The following is a 12,907-nucleotide window of genomic DNA, read 5'->3' as shown; positions in this document are numbered from 1 at the left end:
GTCTTTATCCATGTTATAGCATTCATTAAGCTGCATTCAATCCAACTTAGTATATAGCTAACAAACTCTTGATGGTGGGAATTACTTTATTCACCATTGTGGCCCAAACTCTAGTACATGTCTTTCATTTAATAGGTGCTAAATAAAAAGGTTAATGAGAGATGAAATATTAGGCCGATCTTATTATTTAGTTTTGATATCCTTGCTCTCCATAGCAAAAGAAGCAACCCCAAATGCTTTTTTCACACTCGAGTTCTACATCTAAAAATTTCAATAGTCAGTGTAATTTGAGAAAGATATTTGTTGCTTGTGAATCATTTTATTTTAAAATAATCTCATTTATACATGCTTAATAAGTGGGTAATGTACAAGAAATTACAAAGTTGAACAGACACCTTTAAAAATCATAAGTATTTTGTATTCAAGAAAGATAATATGCTTCCTAAAGAAATATTTCTTAGTATTCTAGCAGCAATTATTTTACCTGCTACATGCTGTTTAGAGTGTTTCTGTGGCATGACCTGCTTCAGTTGAAGAAGCCACCCTACAGAGGTACTTATCATCACAGCTGTCATGTTTTCCTTTTAGCCAGGGATTTTAAATCTCACCACAAAGTCAAACCAGGAATCTCACCATGGCTCATGTCTTATGTTCTGTGTATTGCTCCTGTGTATTGAAGGATTAATCAATCAATTTCTTCCACCAGGAATTGAGTGATCATGACATCACCATCCAGCTTAGCCTTGTTCTAGAAAACCAATTAAGCTTGACCAAAATGAGCAGCAATTTATTTTCAACCATGGAGGCTGAGTCTCTATAGGGTTTTAAATATCAGATACTGCTGCTGGAGTTGGGTCCAGAAGTATCTCTACAGAGACATGAAGGGAAGGATAAAGGAAGATCAATGTGCTCGTTTTCAAAAATCACTAAATTAGGTAGGATTCTGCAGCTATGGGTAGAAAGCAAAAGGAGATCATTATTTGTATTTACAAGAGCAAAAGCAAAATCGTTTTTTTTTTTTTTTTTTTTTAATCAAGATTCAGGAAGACTGACTGATGGAAGGGTAGATATATAGAGAGCAGTATAAATTTTTGCATTAGAAATCTTTCCCACCACTGCCACTCATTAATGTCAACAAACTTCACATTTCTGAATTTAGTCTGGATACTATATTCAATGCATTTTATACTATTAGTAATTTATTTAAGAGGAGCAAAACTTGTATAAGGAAATTGGTCTATGATTTTTTTAAGCACTCTGTTTTTTACATATAACATTAATATAAAGTAATAAAACATTCCATTACTATGGTCTTTGGTTATATACATGCAATTGCAAACACTCTAGCACATACACTTAGGCTTTATAGCTTCCTCAGGCAAAAGAATATTATGTATGAATATTAAATTTTTCAAGAAAAATTTTGAACTAGACACAATACCAATTATAATGCTTTACAATTCTTGTAGTTTTTTTATTAGAACAATTTCTATTAATCAGTATCTCTAAGTAGATACAAAAGAAAATATGCCTAGATAGTTTATTATCGAAAAATAATTAGCTTACTGAGCTTATTTTCTTGTAGTCTCTCAAAATTAGTTTGAATACAATTTTATTTAAAGTAAGACATTTAATAACTATGTGTATGAAAAGGTGCTTGGTCATTCAAATGAAGGTAAAAATATAGCAAAAGTAGTAAAAAGAATAAAATAGCAATTGCACAACTGGTATACTGTCAGAGAAGAAATAATTAATGAGCTATAGAAATGGTTAAGAAAATTTGTGAGACTTGAACATGAATTCAAAGAATATCTTTCAGTATTGGTAGAGAAAAATCGGTAGCACCATTCCACAGTATAGTAATGGTAGAAACAAAGATACATTGGGAACGAACATTCTATGTTCCTTTAGGAGTGCCTTTAGAATTCCAGAAGCAGTGTTTTTCAAAGGCATAGCTGAAATTGAAATCATCAGGCTGTTAAAAAGATGCCTTTGGATTTCAACACGGACGTCTTTGGTGTGGCTCCTAAGGATCTCTGGTGATTGTCACAAGCACCACAGTTTAAGAGCCACCACATGTGGGTAAAGTTTAGCCAGTATACATCACTGTCAGTATACATCAGCCAGTACACTGGTGGTCCCTTTCCAAACATGATGAAAATTTACCTAGAAAAGCCCACTGTCTCTTTCTTGGGGGAAAGACATTATATCCAAGCAGTTCAAAGCAAAAGTTTTGGGTTTTATCTGACCTCAGTTTGAATCCAAAGGGCAAGTTGCCTCTGCTTTCAAAAGCTTTGATTTTTTTTTTTTAAATTTATTCCGTTAAATTGTTTTGAAGGCAGGGATCATGTCTGGTTTATAATATTCTCAACACCTAACTTGTTAAATTATTGCTCTATATAGAGGTGATGATGTTTAGTATCATTAATTAAATGAGATAATGTAAATCTCAGTAGATATATGTAAAAAATATTGAAAATTATGAAGTGATTCAATTATAAGAGAAAGCCAGCCCTTTATTTTGTAAGCATTTATTTAGACTTTCTGTCTCTAAACTAAGCCCTGGGTATATAAGAATAAATAAGACAAAATATTTGACCTCAAACAGTCTTACTGTTTTATGAAGAGAAAAGCAAATAAATGAAAAATTGAATTAGAATGTGATACAGAAAAGAGGACATAATAACGTGAAAGAAATTTCTAGGTCAGCTGGGGTAATGAGATGAAACACAGGACAGAGAAGACTTCTCTGAGGATGTGACATGACATTTGTTTTTGTTTCCTGGGACTACTATAACAAATTGCCATAAATTAGGTGACTTATAGCCACAGAAATTCATTTTCTCAGTTCTGGAAGCCAGAAGTCCAAAATCGAGGTGTCAACAGGGTCATGCTCCCTCTGAGGCTGTAGGGAGGAATCTTTCCTTGCGTCTTCCTACATTTGTCTACCAGAATTCTTTGCTGTATTTTGTCTTGTAGCAGCATCACTCCAATCTCTGCTTCTATCTTCACATGGTCTCCTTCAACATGTGTATCTCTGTATAGTCTTGCCTCTTTTTTTTGTTTTTTTTTGAAAAACAAACAAATTATTGTTGAGATATATACATATACATGTATATATAATCTCAACTATATATATATATACACACACACACACATATACACATATATATATATATACATATATACATATATACATATATCCCCATACATATACATGTATATATAATCTCAACTATATATACACACACACACACATATATTCATATATATATATACATATATACATATATCCCCGCAAAAGGCATGATTCTCTTATTTTCCTATCTTTTTCCTCTTCTTCAACACTAATATAAAGGACATTATTACAACTTGTTAAAACTTTACGCAGATCTCCAGGCAATGCTCCATTTATGTATTCTTCTGGGTTTGCAAGCTGCATGTTCATATAGCCATCTACAGATACCAGATTGCCTTTGTACTCCATTCGCCACCACTACTGGCTTTCCTGTTACCACTGAGGAAATGTTTGGGATTGAGAGGCAAACTCATAACTATTGGCAAAAGCTGCAGTCTCCTTGCCACCGACCCAGCTGTCGTCTGACCCCTGTGACTGGAGCAGCTACAGCAGAGTTTGAATCACCATGCTTCAAGAGAAAAATCTTTCCTCTTTTTAGCAGAACACCAGTTATTGGATTTATCCTCCCACCAAATCCATTATGGCCTCATCTTAACTAATTACATCTGCAAAGATTCTATTTCCAATTAAGGCCACATTCTGAGGTTCTGGTATACATGGATTTGGGGAGGACACAGTTCAACTCTACAATATTTAAACAAGAATTTTGAACTGTAGTGAAGGTTAATCTGATCAAAAAGACAGAAAATAACTCATCTGTGATGCACATTGCATTGTTATTAGTGGCCTGGACACATAGACACTGTTGCTTTACAGTCACCACTATCCATACAGATATTCTAGGCAGAGAATCACTTTTCCTACTTGGGTTTGCTGTTTATCTTTTGCAGCTCCTGTATGCCCCAGTCTTACCAACCTATTATGGAAAAAGAAGGTCAGGTCTAGTGTGGATACCAATAACCCCTCCAACCTTTATTCCTCCCTGGTTTGAGAGAATGATTTTGCTTTCCAGGCTCATGATTCCTTTCTTATATAAGCTAAGATCTTGGTTTAATCCCTCTCCAGGGTAGAATATACCTAGCTTTGGTTTAACAGACAGGTCTTTTTTATAACTTCATCCAACCTTTTCGTGCCTCTCCAAAACCAGGAATAACAAGATTGATGCCAGTCTCCTCTTTACACCTCTTACAGCAGCATTTATCATAAAGAGAGCAGAGGGAGGACTTAGAGAAGGTGAGATGAAAAACTCACCTAAGTGTCTATTAAAAAACGGTAGAAAAAAGTTTGTATGCTTCTGTTGCTTCTCCTGCCTACTCAATCTTTTCAGCATAGACAACCACTATCTTTTTTTTCCTCCTATTTCTAAAATATGAGCCAAGAAAGAGGTTTATTTGTTTTTTAGATTCAATAGCATTAGAGATCAAACTTTACATATACAATCTGTAGGGTCTACTTAAAGAAACCCCCTATGACTAAGAGAATTTTCTCCAAAGACTTGCTTGGGATTACTGTTTTTCTGTCATTTTAATCTAAATTGTTGAGCACAACAAGCTACTACCTAACCCATTCTGGAAAAACGATATTATCTTTCTCATTGCCTTCGTTCTTCAAGTTGATGACATCCTTGCAGGCAAAATGGCCTCTGACCTTATTAGCCACCTATTTCATTGGAGGAAAATGACATGACCAGAGTCAGAGTTTGTATGCAAGGTGTAGCACCTATGAACAAAAAAAAACCTCAGCAAATACTTTATCCATTGCTTTATCAAATAATTTATAAATTTTATTTCAATGTATATCCTTTATTTGGATTAACCTATTCCTATTCCTAACTTACTAATAACTGTGGATTAACCAAGCAGGGAGAAAGTCAAAACAGTAAATTGTATTTGCTTGTGGAAAAGCTAGCATGTAGGCAGTAAATAACCACTAGTTTATCTGAATATAAAACAAGATTAAATCAACTAACTCAGTAAAACAGAATTTTAAGTGGATCATGCTTCAAATGATATACTAAAACTGCTTCCAACGAGAGTGCCTATATTTATTTATTTTTAAATGAATATTATTATATTCTTTCATATTCGTATTCATTTTGGATCAAGTACTTGTTGCACATTTAAAACAACTTTGATAGAAGAGTGTTGATAATTTAATAAGAATATCTTCTTTGTTAAAGATTATTTACACTTTTTAAATAATAATTAAATATTAAATATACATATGTAACAAAAAAGCAGCTGCTACAGAAACTGTAACTAGAAGCAAGAAGGATCACAAAATTGTTCACATGTTGATGTAAAAAATGATCAAGGGGCATAAACTAAACATGAAATGTTATATTTTCTAGAAGATAAATATTTTTAGATATTTTACATTATCTTTTAATATTTTATTGGCGGGAAGATAACACTTTCATACAATATTTGAGAAAATCAGGATGTATACTTTCTGTTAATATAAATACTATGTTTTACTTTTATTATAATTTTATCTATGTAGCCATTTCCTCTTACCATTAATTCTCATTTTAATGACATTTCATATCCTCCCACACACACATGCTTTGTTTTGAAAGGCAAAATGATTCAAAATAAAGATTATAGACCTCTAATACTAACTAAGGAGCCTCTATGAAATATTACAACTTGTCTTAGTTTTATCTGTTAGAAAATGATACAAAATGATAATTGGTCACTAAGTGACTGGCAAATATGTGTCCTCTATCTCTGTTTCTCTCATGTACCACATGGGGCACAGCAAGTTTTCTAATCTATTGATCTTGTCTTTAGAGCACCTGTAGTTGTTTTGTGGGGGCACATGAAATCGATTTACAGAAAGTAAATGGTTATATAAATGTAAATTATTCTCATAACCTACACCAATATCTTGTGTAGTTATTTTACTTTTTTTTTTTTTTATTCACACTATTATACTGTGTTGTTATGGATGAAACAGAATTTGTCACCACTTTTAGGAAAGAAAAAAAAAGAGCTGAGACATTAGAAAGTCATCGAAAGTTATTCAAGCATTTTGTCTTATAGCTGGAAGTTAATGCAAATTTCCCAAATTCAAGGTCATAAGATTGCACTTTTAGAAAGAAAAGTCTTATCACTATTATATTTAAAGTGGCATGGCCAATTGAAGTTTCTTTTCAGCAGCGCACTGTTTCAGTTATGAAGCTGAAAGGTAAATGCTGACAGGATCAATTCCTATCAAACCTGATGAAAAAAATGATTTCTAGGATTGCAAAGGTGTTGCTGAAAGCTTTCACTGACACTTATTTCGTCTACTGAATTCTTGATCATTATTTAGCTCCCAGCATAGATAATATTTGAATAAGATTCCAGTGAAAATAAAATCTTTGTTCAGCAGCCAACCTGGTCTAAATATTGTATTTTTACAATATCTTTGTTTTCTTTCCAAATTTAAAGTGTTTGTACCTCGTCAACAACAATCTCTGCTCACAAACAAGCTCTTTATGAGTAGGCACAGATCCTTTTTAGGGAATGAAGCACATGTAAATAAATAAATACATGAATAAGCCTGTTTACTATGCAATTTATTTTTTGTCATCCTATTGTATTGGTTTGGAAACATTGCCTTATATATGTTGTCAGACATAATATTATAAAATAATTGAGACTATTTCCAGATTAGAATCAATTATTCTATTGAACATGATGTTTTTTAGTGAACTAAAGCAAAGTGACTACTTGAAGAAGTCATACGTTAATTACTACAGAGGACCAACTAAATTTTATTCAGTAATTAGAAATATATTTTTTTAAATCAGCCCTTGCATGTATGAGTTTATATTTTTGATGTTAATCTAAATGTTTTATTTAATTGTGTAAGCAACTTTGCTTGCTATTTTACTATTTGTAAAAGATCAAAAAAAAGAAAAAGATTTTTTTTTTTTTTTAATGCAGAGGCTACTATCTTTTTTAAAGTTTTTAGATTATAAGAGGGAAATTTCAGGCTTGGACGTCTTTATTCCTCAACTCATTTGCATTTATGTTTGTGTAATATTGTGAGAATCCCTGAAAAAAATGTAGAGAAAAAAATTTCTAGAGAGGTTGTGTTTTTTCCTTCTATTATTGACTGGGATATAGTCTTGGGCACTTGGCTTCAGAATAAAGTTGTATTAGCCTTGGGTTTTAGCTAGTACCCATCACTTTATGTCATAAAGACTTAGCTGTCAAATTTAAACCTTGGTTTAGAAGGAGACCAAATTAGTGATTTTGCCTGAAGGAGAGTGTTTTTAAGACAATAAGAGAATGTTAGATTTATCAGAGTTTTATATCTCATTTCTTATGATGTATTTTTGACATGCTTACAGTCTTTCAAGGAAGAAGCACAATTATGTAGTAATACATTGACGATTAATTTGATTATTTTCCCAAGGCCCTAGCATATGAAAATACTCAGTAAAGACACTCTGAGAATGCATTGTCAAAACAAGAAACACTACAGCTTTTGATATTCCCCTTCACTTCTATATTTTGAGGGCAGATTGTGACAATGGGTGATGATATTTTTGTCTATCACTTCTACAGTTCCATTAGAAAATGATAGAGAACCCAGCAAACCACTCTCCTTGACAGTTCCCTGACTGTGTAGGGATTTCTGTGATTGCAAATGCATAGGATAATTTACTTAAGGATCTAATTACAAATGATGGAGCTCTTAAGTGAAATCGTTTAGATATTTAGAAATGTATTTATACTAATTGTTTTAAAACTTAGTTCTATACATAGGGGAACTATTGTAATTTTTTTTAAACCACAAGATGCTAGAAACAGGTTTTTTTATTTTAATATCTAATGTTTTATTTTGAGTTTCACTGAATTTGAAGGTAGTAATTGCTATTATTTACTTGCAATTACTTTAAAAGAAACAAAATCGACCTTATTGAGATATAATTATATATAATATTATTCATCCAAAGTATATGATTCAATGATTTTTTTGTTTGTTTTGGTACTTTTTTAAAAATTTTAATAGTATATTCACAGAATTGAGCAACCATCAACAAAACCTAATTCTGGAACATATTTGTTATCGCAAATGCAGTCACCAACCAATTTCCCTCCTGCTCCCAGCCACAGGCAAACAACCATCTACTATCTGTTTTTATTGCTCTCTAACGATTCATAAAAAGTGAAAGGATACAGTATGTGATCTTTTTGTGACTGGCTTCATTGACTTAACATAATGTTTTCAAGTTTCAATCATTTTGTGGCATGTATCAAAATTTTATTTCTTTTCATTGCTCAATAATATTTCATTATCTAGATACATCTACTACATTTTATTTATCCATTCATCAGTTGATAGACATTTGAGTTATTTCCACTTTTTGGCTATTGTGAATAATGTTTCCGTGAACATTTATGTACAAGATTTTGTGTGGGCTCATGTTCTCATTGCTCTTTTGTATTTTCCTAAGGGTGGAATCTCTGTGTCATATGGTAACTTTATATTTAACATTTTGAGGAATGACTTGTTTTTTAAAGTAACTGCACTATTTTGTATTTCCCCCATCAATATGTGAGAGGGTCAGTTTCTCCACATCCTTGTCAACATTTGTATTGTCTGCCTTTTTGATTATAGCCATTCCGGTGGATGTGAAGTGATATCTCGATTTCCATTTCCGAAATGACTAATGATGTCGAGAATCTTTTCACGTGTCTATTGACAATTTGTCCATCTTTAATTCAATGTATACGCAAATACTTTTTCCAGCTTTTCATTAGGTTTCTTGTCTTTTATTATCTAGTTGTACATGTCCTTTGTATATTCTAGATAAAAGTTCTTTATCAGATATATGATTTGTAAATATATTCTCCCATGCAATGATTGTCTTTTCATTTTCTTGATGGTATCATTTGAAGAATAAAAGTTTTTCTCACTTCCTTATTCCCTCATCGAATAAATTACTTTTATTGAAATGTTTTTTTTCCAGTAATGCTTTTAAGGGAATTGATCTATAATATTTACCATTTAAAGATGTTGATAGGTAATCTTGTGACTCATTAAAAATGTGATGAAAAGAATATTCCATCAGATAGAATTTCAATATCTTCCTTTATTTTAATTCAGTTTCTAACATTTGGTTTCATTCAATTATTAAACTCCTAATTAAAACAAATCCCTATTCATCAAGGCTAAATAAGTATAAAAGTCTGTCATATCTGTTATATCTGTTACCCATATTTATAACCTAGCCTGAAAATTTTGTATGTAATCTGAAATGTGTAATATATATATATATTTTTTTCTGTAAGAAATACTTTTTGGTTAGAAAGAGTATTTATACCCTTTTCCATCCAGATTAAGGAGGAATTGAGGGGTGTCTCACGGCCAAAAAACAAAACAAAACAAACCTGTGAAACAATACATGAAAATCCTGGATTCTCTCTCATTTCTAGTATTTCAGAAGGAGTGGCGGGAGTGGAGACCTAGTAACTAAAAGTACATCTGTCATAGCACCAGAACATAATAACCTGGACAAGTAAGTGTTCACTCAATTTTTGCTGCATAAAGCTTGACAAAATTGCAAAGAAGCCAGGTTAAGTTGAGTGAGAAAAGGAAATTTAGTTAACACAATATCTGAGGGAAATAACTGAAGAATAAATAATAACTGAGCAATTGTTATATGGAAAACATAATCTGTTAAGGAAAAGTGACATAAGCTAAGAACCAGAAGAGAAATAAGTTTTTAGATAAAAGGAAAGAAATTTTTAAAAAAATTAAGAATTTTTAAATTTCAATTTTTGAACTGATGTTTTCCTTTCCAAACTGGAAGAGACTCCTAGATACATGGTAAATGGAAAATATTTGACAAACTCTGGTGGTTCTTATGCATGACACACTGATAAAGGGAGCAACAGAGTTGTCTGAAATGCAGTTCGAAGGGAATTGAGCAGACAGGAGACCCTGAGATTTTGAATGACTGAGAGATCTGTTTAATAATCTCACAAGGCCTCATAAAATTATTAAAAGTAATTAATTATTAACAGATAAGTTAATTCAATAAATTTGTTTTTGGAACGTGTTGGTATCTGTTAATGATCTCCTGTAAAGGCATTTCAGAAGGAGATGGTGGTAGAATGCCAATATGGAGAAGTGCAACAACCTCAAGAAAGTCATCACTATAGGTGTAGGATATCACTTTGCTCAGACACCAAGACATAAAAAAACAAGAGGCCCAAACAAATAAGAAGTGAAAAGCTAGTCCATCTGAGATTGTGATTTTTTTTTTTTACAGTAATCCTCCCTTATCTGCAGTTTTGCTTTCCATGGTTTCAGGTACCTTCTGTCAACAGTGATCTAAAAATATTAAATGTAAAATTACAACATTAAACAATTTATAAATTTTAAATTGCACACAGTTCTGAGTGGTATAATGAAATCTCCCACCATCCTACTCTGTCCTGCCCAGGATGTATGAATCAACCCTGTCTGGCCTATCAACATCGTAATACAGTACAATAAGATACTTTGAGAGAAAGAGAGATCACATTCATGTAACTTTCATTACAGTTACATTGTTACAATTATTCTATTTTATTATTAGTTATTGTTGTTAATTTCTTACTGTGCCAAGTTTATAAATTAAACTTTATTATAGGTATATTCTATAGGAAAAAACATGGCATTCACTGGGTTTATATTATCTGTGATTTCAGACATCCACTTGGGAATGTATCCCCCATGGAGCAGGGGGATACTGTAGATGTTCTATGCAGTTTTGTGGAGGGAATACTTTCTTTCTACAAAGTGGATGCAAAGCAGATTGTTTTTATAATAAGGAGATCAGAACCTACGAATGCTTCTTAATTCACATTTGACTTTGATCATCCCAGCCCCTGAAAACTTACATAAAAATAAAGTTAATAAATATAGTTTTAAAATGTCCCCTTTAGGTTTTAGGAATATTTACTACCCTGAGTTCAGTTTCCTGTAGTAGCATATAATTAAATGGCGCTTCCTGGTTCTGAATGACATTATACTATTGAATTCAGAAAGGAAAACTGTCAGCAAAATGTAGATTATTCATTTTGTGAATTCAAAGATCTTGATTTGAATGAACTGCTTTGTAAAATGTAGGAACATCAGAGGCAAATGAAACAATTGCAAAATCCTGGTGAATTATACTGTTTGGAAAATTAAATTTTTAATGTTAACTAAGAAAAAACTTATGAAGCTAATGTAGACTAAAGAAGAACACTATCAAAGGTTCTCTTCTAGGCAGAATGCCAGACAGCTTGAGCCAGCTTTTCACAGCAATACCTTCAAGTTTTATTTAAATTAAAATAAAGACTTGTTGTCTTAGCTTTAGCTGGCACAATGAAATGAACAGCTTCTTGCTAAATTCTAACATTAGTCCTACAACTGGATCTAGTGACCTAGTGACATGTACTTACAAATATATATGCCATAGTATTTTTACAAAGCTTGTCAAAGATTATTATTAAAACTCATTATTCAGCGAAAAGTAAAATAAATGAATAAATACATAAATGAATGAATGAATTGTGGGGTATATCATTAAATGAAACACTCGGGGGGGAAAAAAGAGAGAGAGAGAGGAAAAAACTCCGCCCTCCTGGGGACATTTTATTTGGAGAAGACAGATTTAAAAATAAATACATAAATGAATGAATGAATGAATGAATGAATGAATAAGAGTTTCAAAGTACCCTTGCCAGAAATAATTCGGTAGGAAATTGAAACATCTGGAAATAAAATGGATGTTTCCTAGAAATTAGATTGACCTAATTAGGGTCGTCTGGACTTATTCCTTTAAATGACACACATGGTAATATAATCAATTATCTTATCTCTAATTCAGTTCTTAATGCCCTAAGGGATAGGATTCTGGAGACCCTTAAATTAGTCAAGTAGATTTGCATTTGGGGAACATTTCTGTATTGGCCCTTCAGTCCAAGAGTCATTATACTCTTTTAAACAAATATTTTCTGTATCCACACAAATCATAAAGCCTCATAGCTACACACATCAAGCACATTTATGTTTATCATATCTCCTTTATTGGACACATTATTGAAATATCTCCTCTTTTTAAGCATAAACTTACTTTGCCTTTGTATAGTGTCAATATTTTAAAAATATTACTTTGCTTTTTCATGAAGTACATGCACCCTATTATCAAAGTATATTTCCAACGCTAGAAGATTTCAATATTGCGTTGATAACAGAAAAATCATACTACTAAATAAAATTCTCATTTTCTCTGAAAACTTACCTTTTATCTCAATATAATTTAATAATGTACTTGCACAAAATAGGTGTTATTTATAATTTTTGTAATAGTTTATAGTGTTTTAATCAAATCATTTTCTTCTATAAGGTAATCAGTAATTATTGAGTATCTACCATGTACAAAGCATTATACTAGTTGATATGGAGAAAGTTGTTTAAATATCAAGCACTGTCTATCCTCTTAGGCCCTTGAAATCTAGTAGGGTTTAAAAGACTTGGAAAGCAAACTAAGAGCAAACTAGAAACAAAGAAAAAAAGGCATTAATTATATTTTTAGAATAGTTTTCTGATATTATATTTTGAGATAACTTCTGAAGAATGGAAGACTAAGAAATTGATATAGAATAGCGGAAACTGCCTTTTGGGGGCAATATTTTGATATGCAAAGAGAACTTCATAGGAAGAAGAGAAATAAAATTAGAATATGTTATTTGGGATAGAGGACAGATTTCAAATAGAAGTAAAATAGCCAAAAAA

The sequence above is a fragment of the Pteropus alecto genome, unplaced genomic scaffold (genome assembly GCF_000325575.1).
Source record: "Pteropus alecto unplaced genomic scaffold, ASM32557v1 scaffold25, whole genome shotgun sequence".
NCBI lineage: Eukaryota > Metazoa > Chordata > Mammalia > Chiroptera > Pteropodidae > Pteropus > Pteropus alecto.
The sequence above is the reverse complement of the archived record's forward strand: the minus strand, read 5'-3'. Positions refer to the sequence as shown.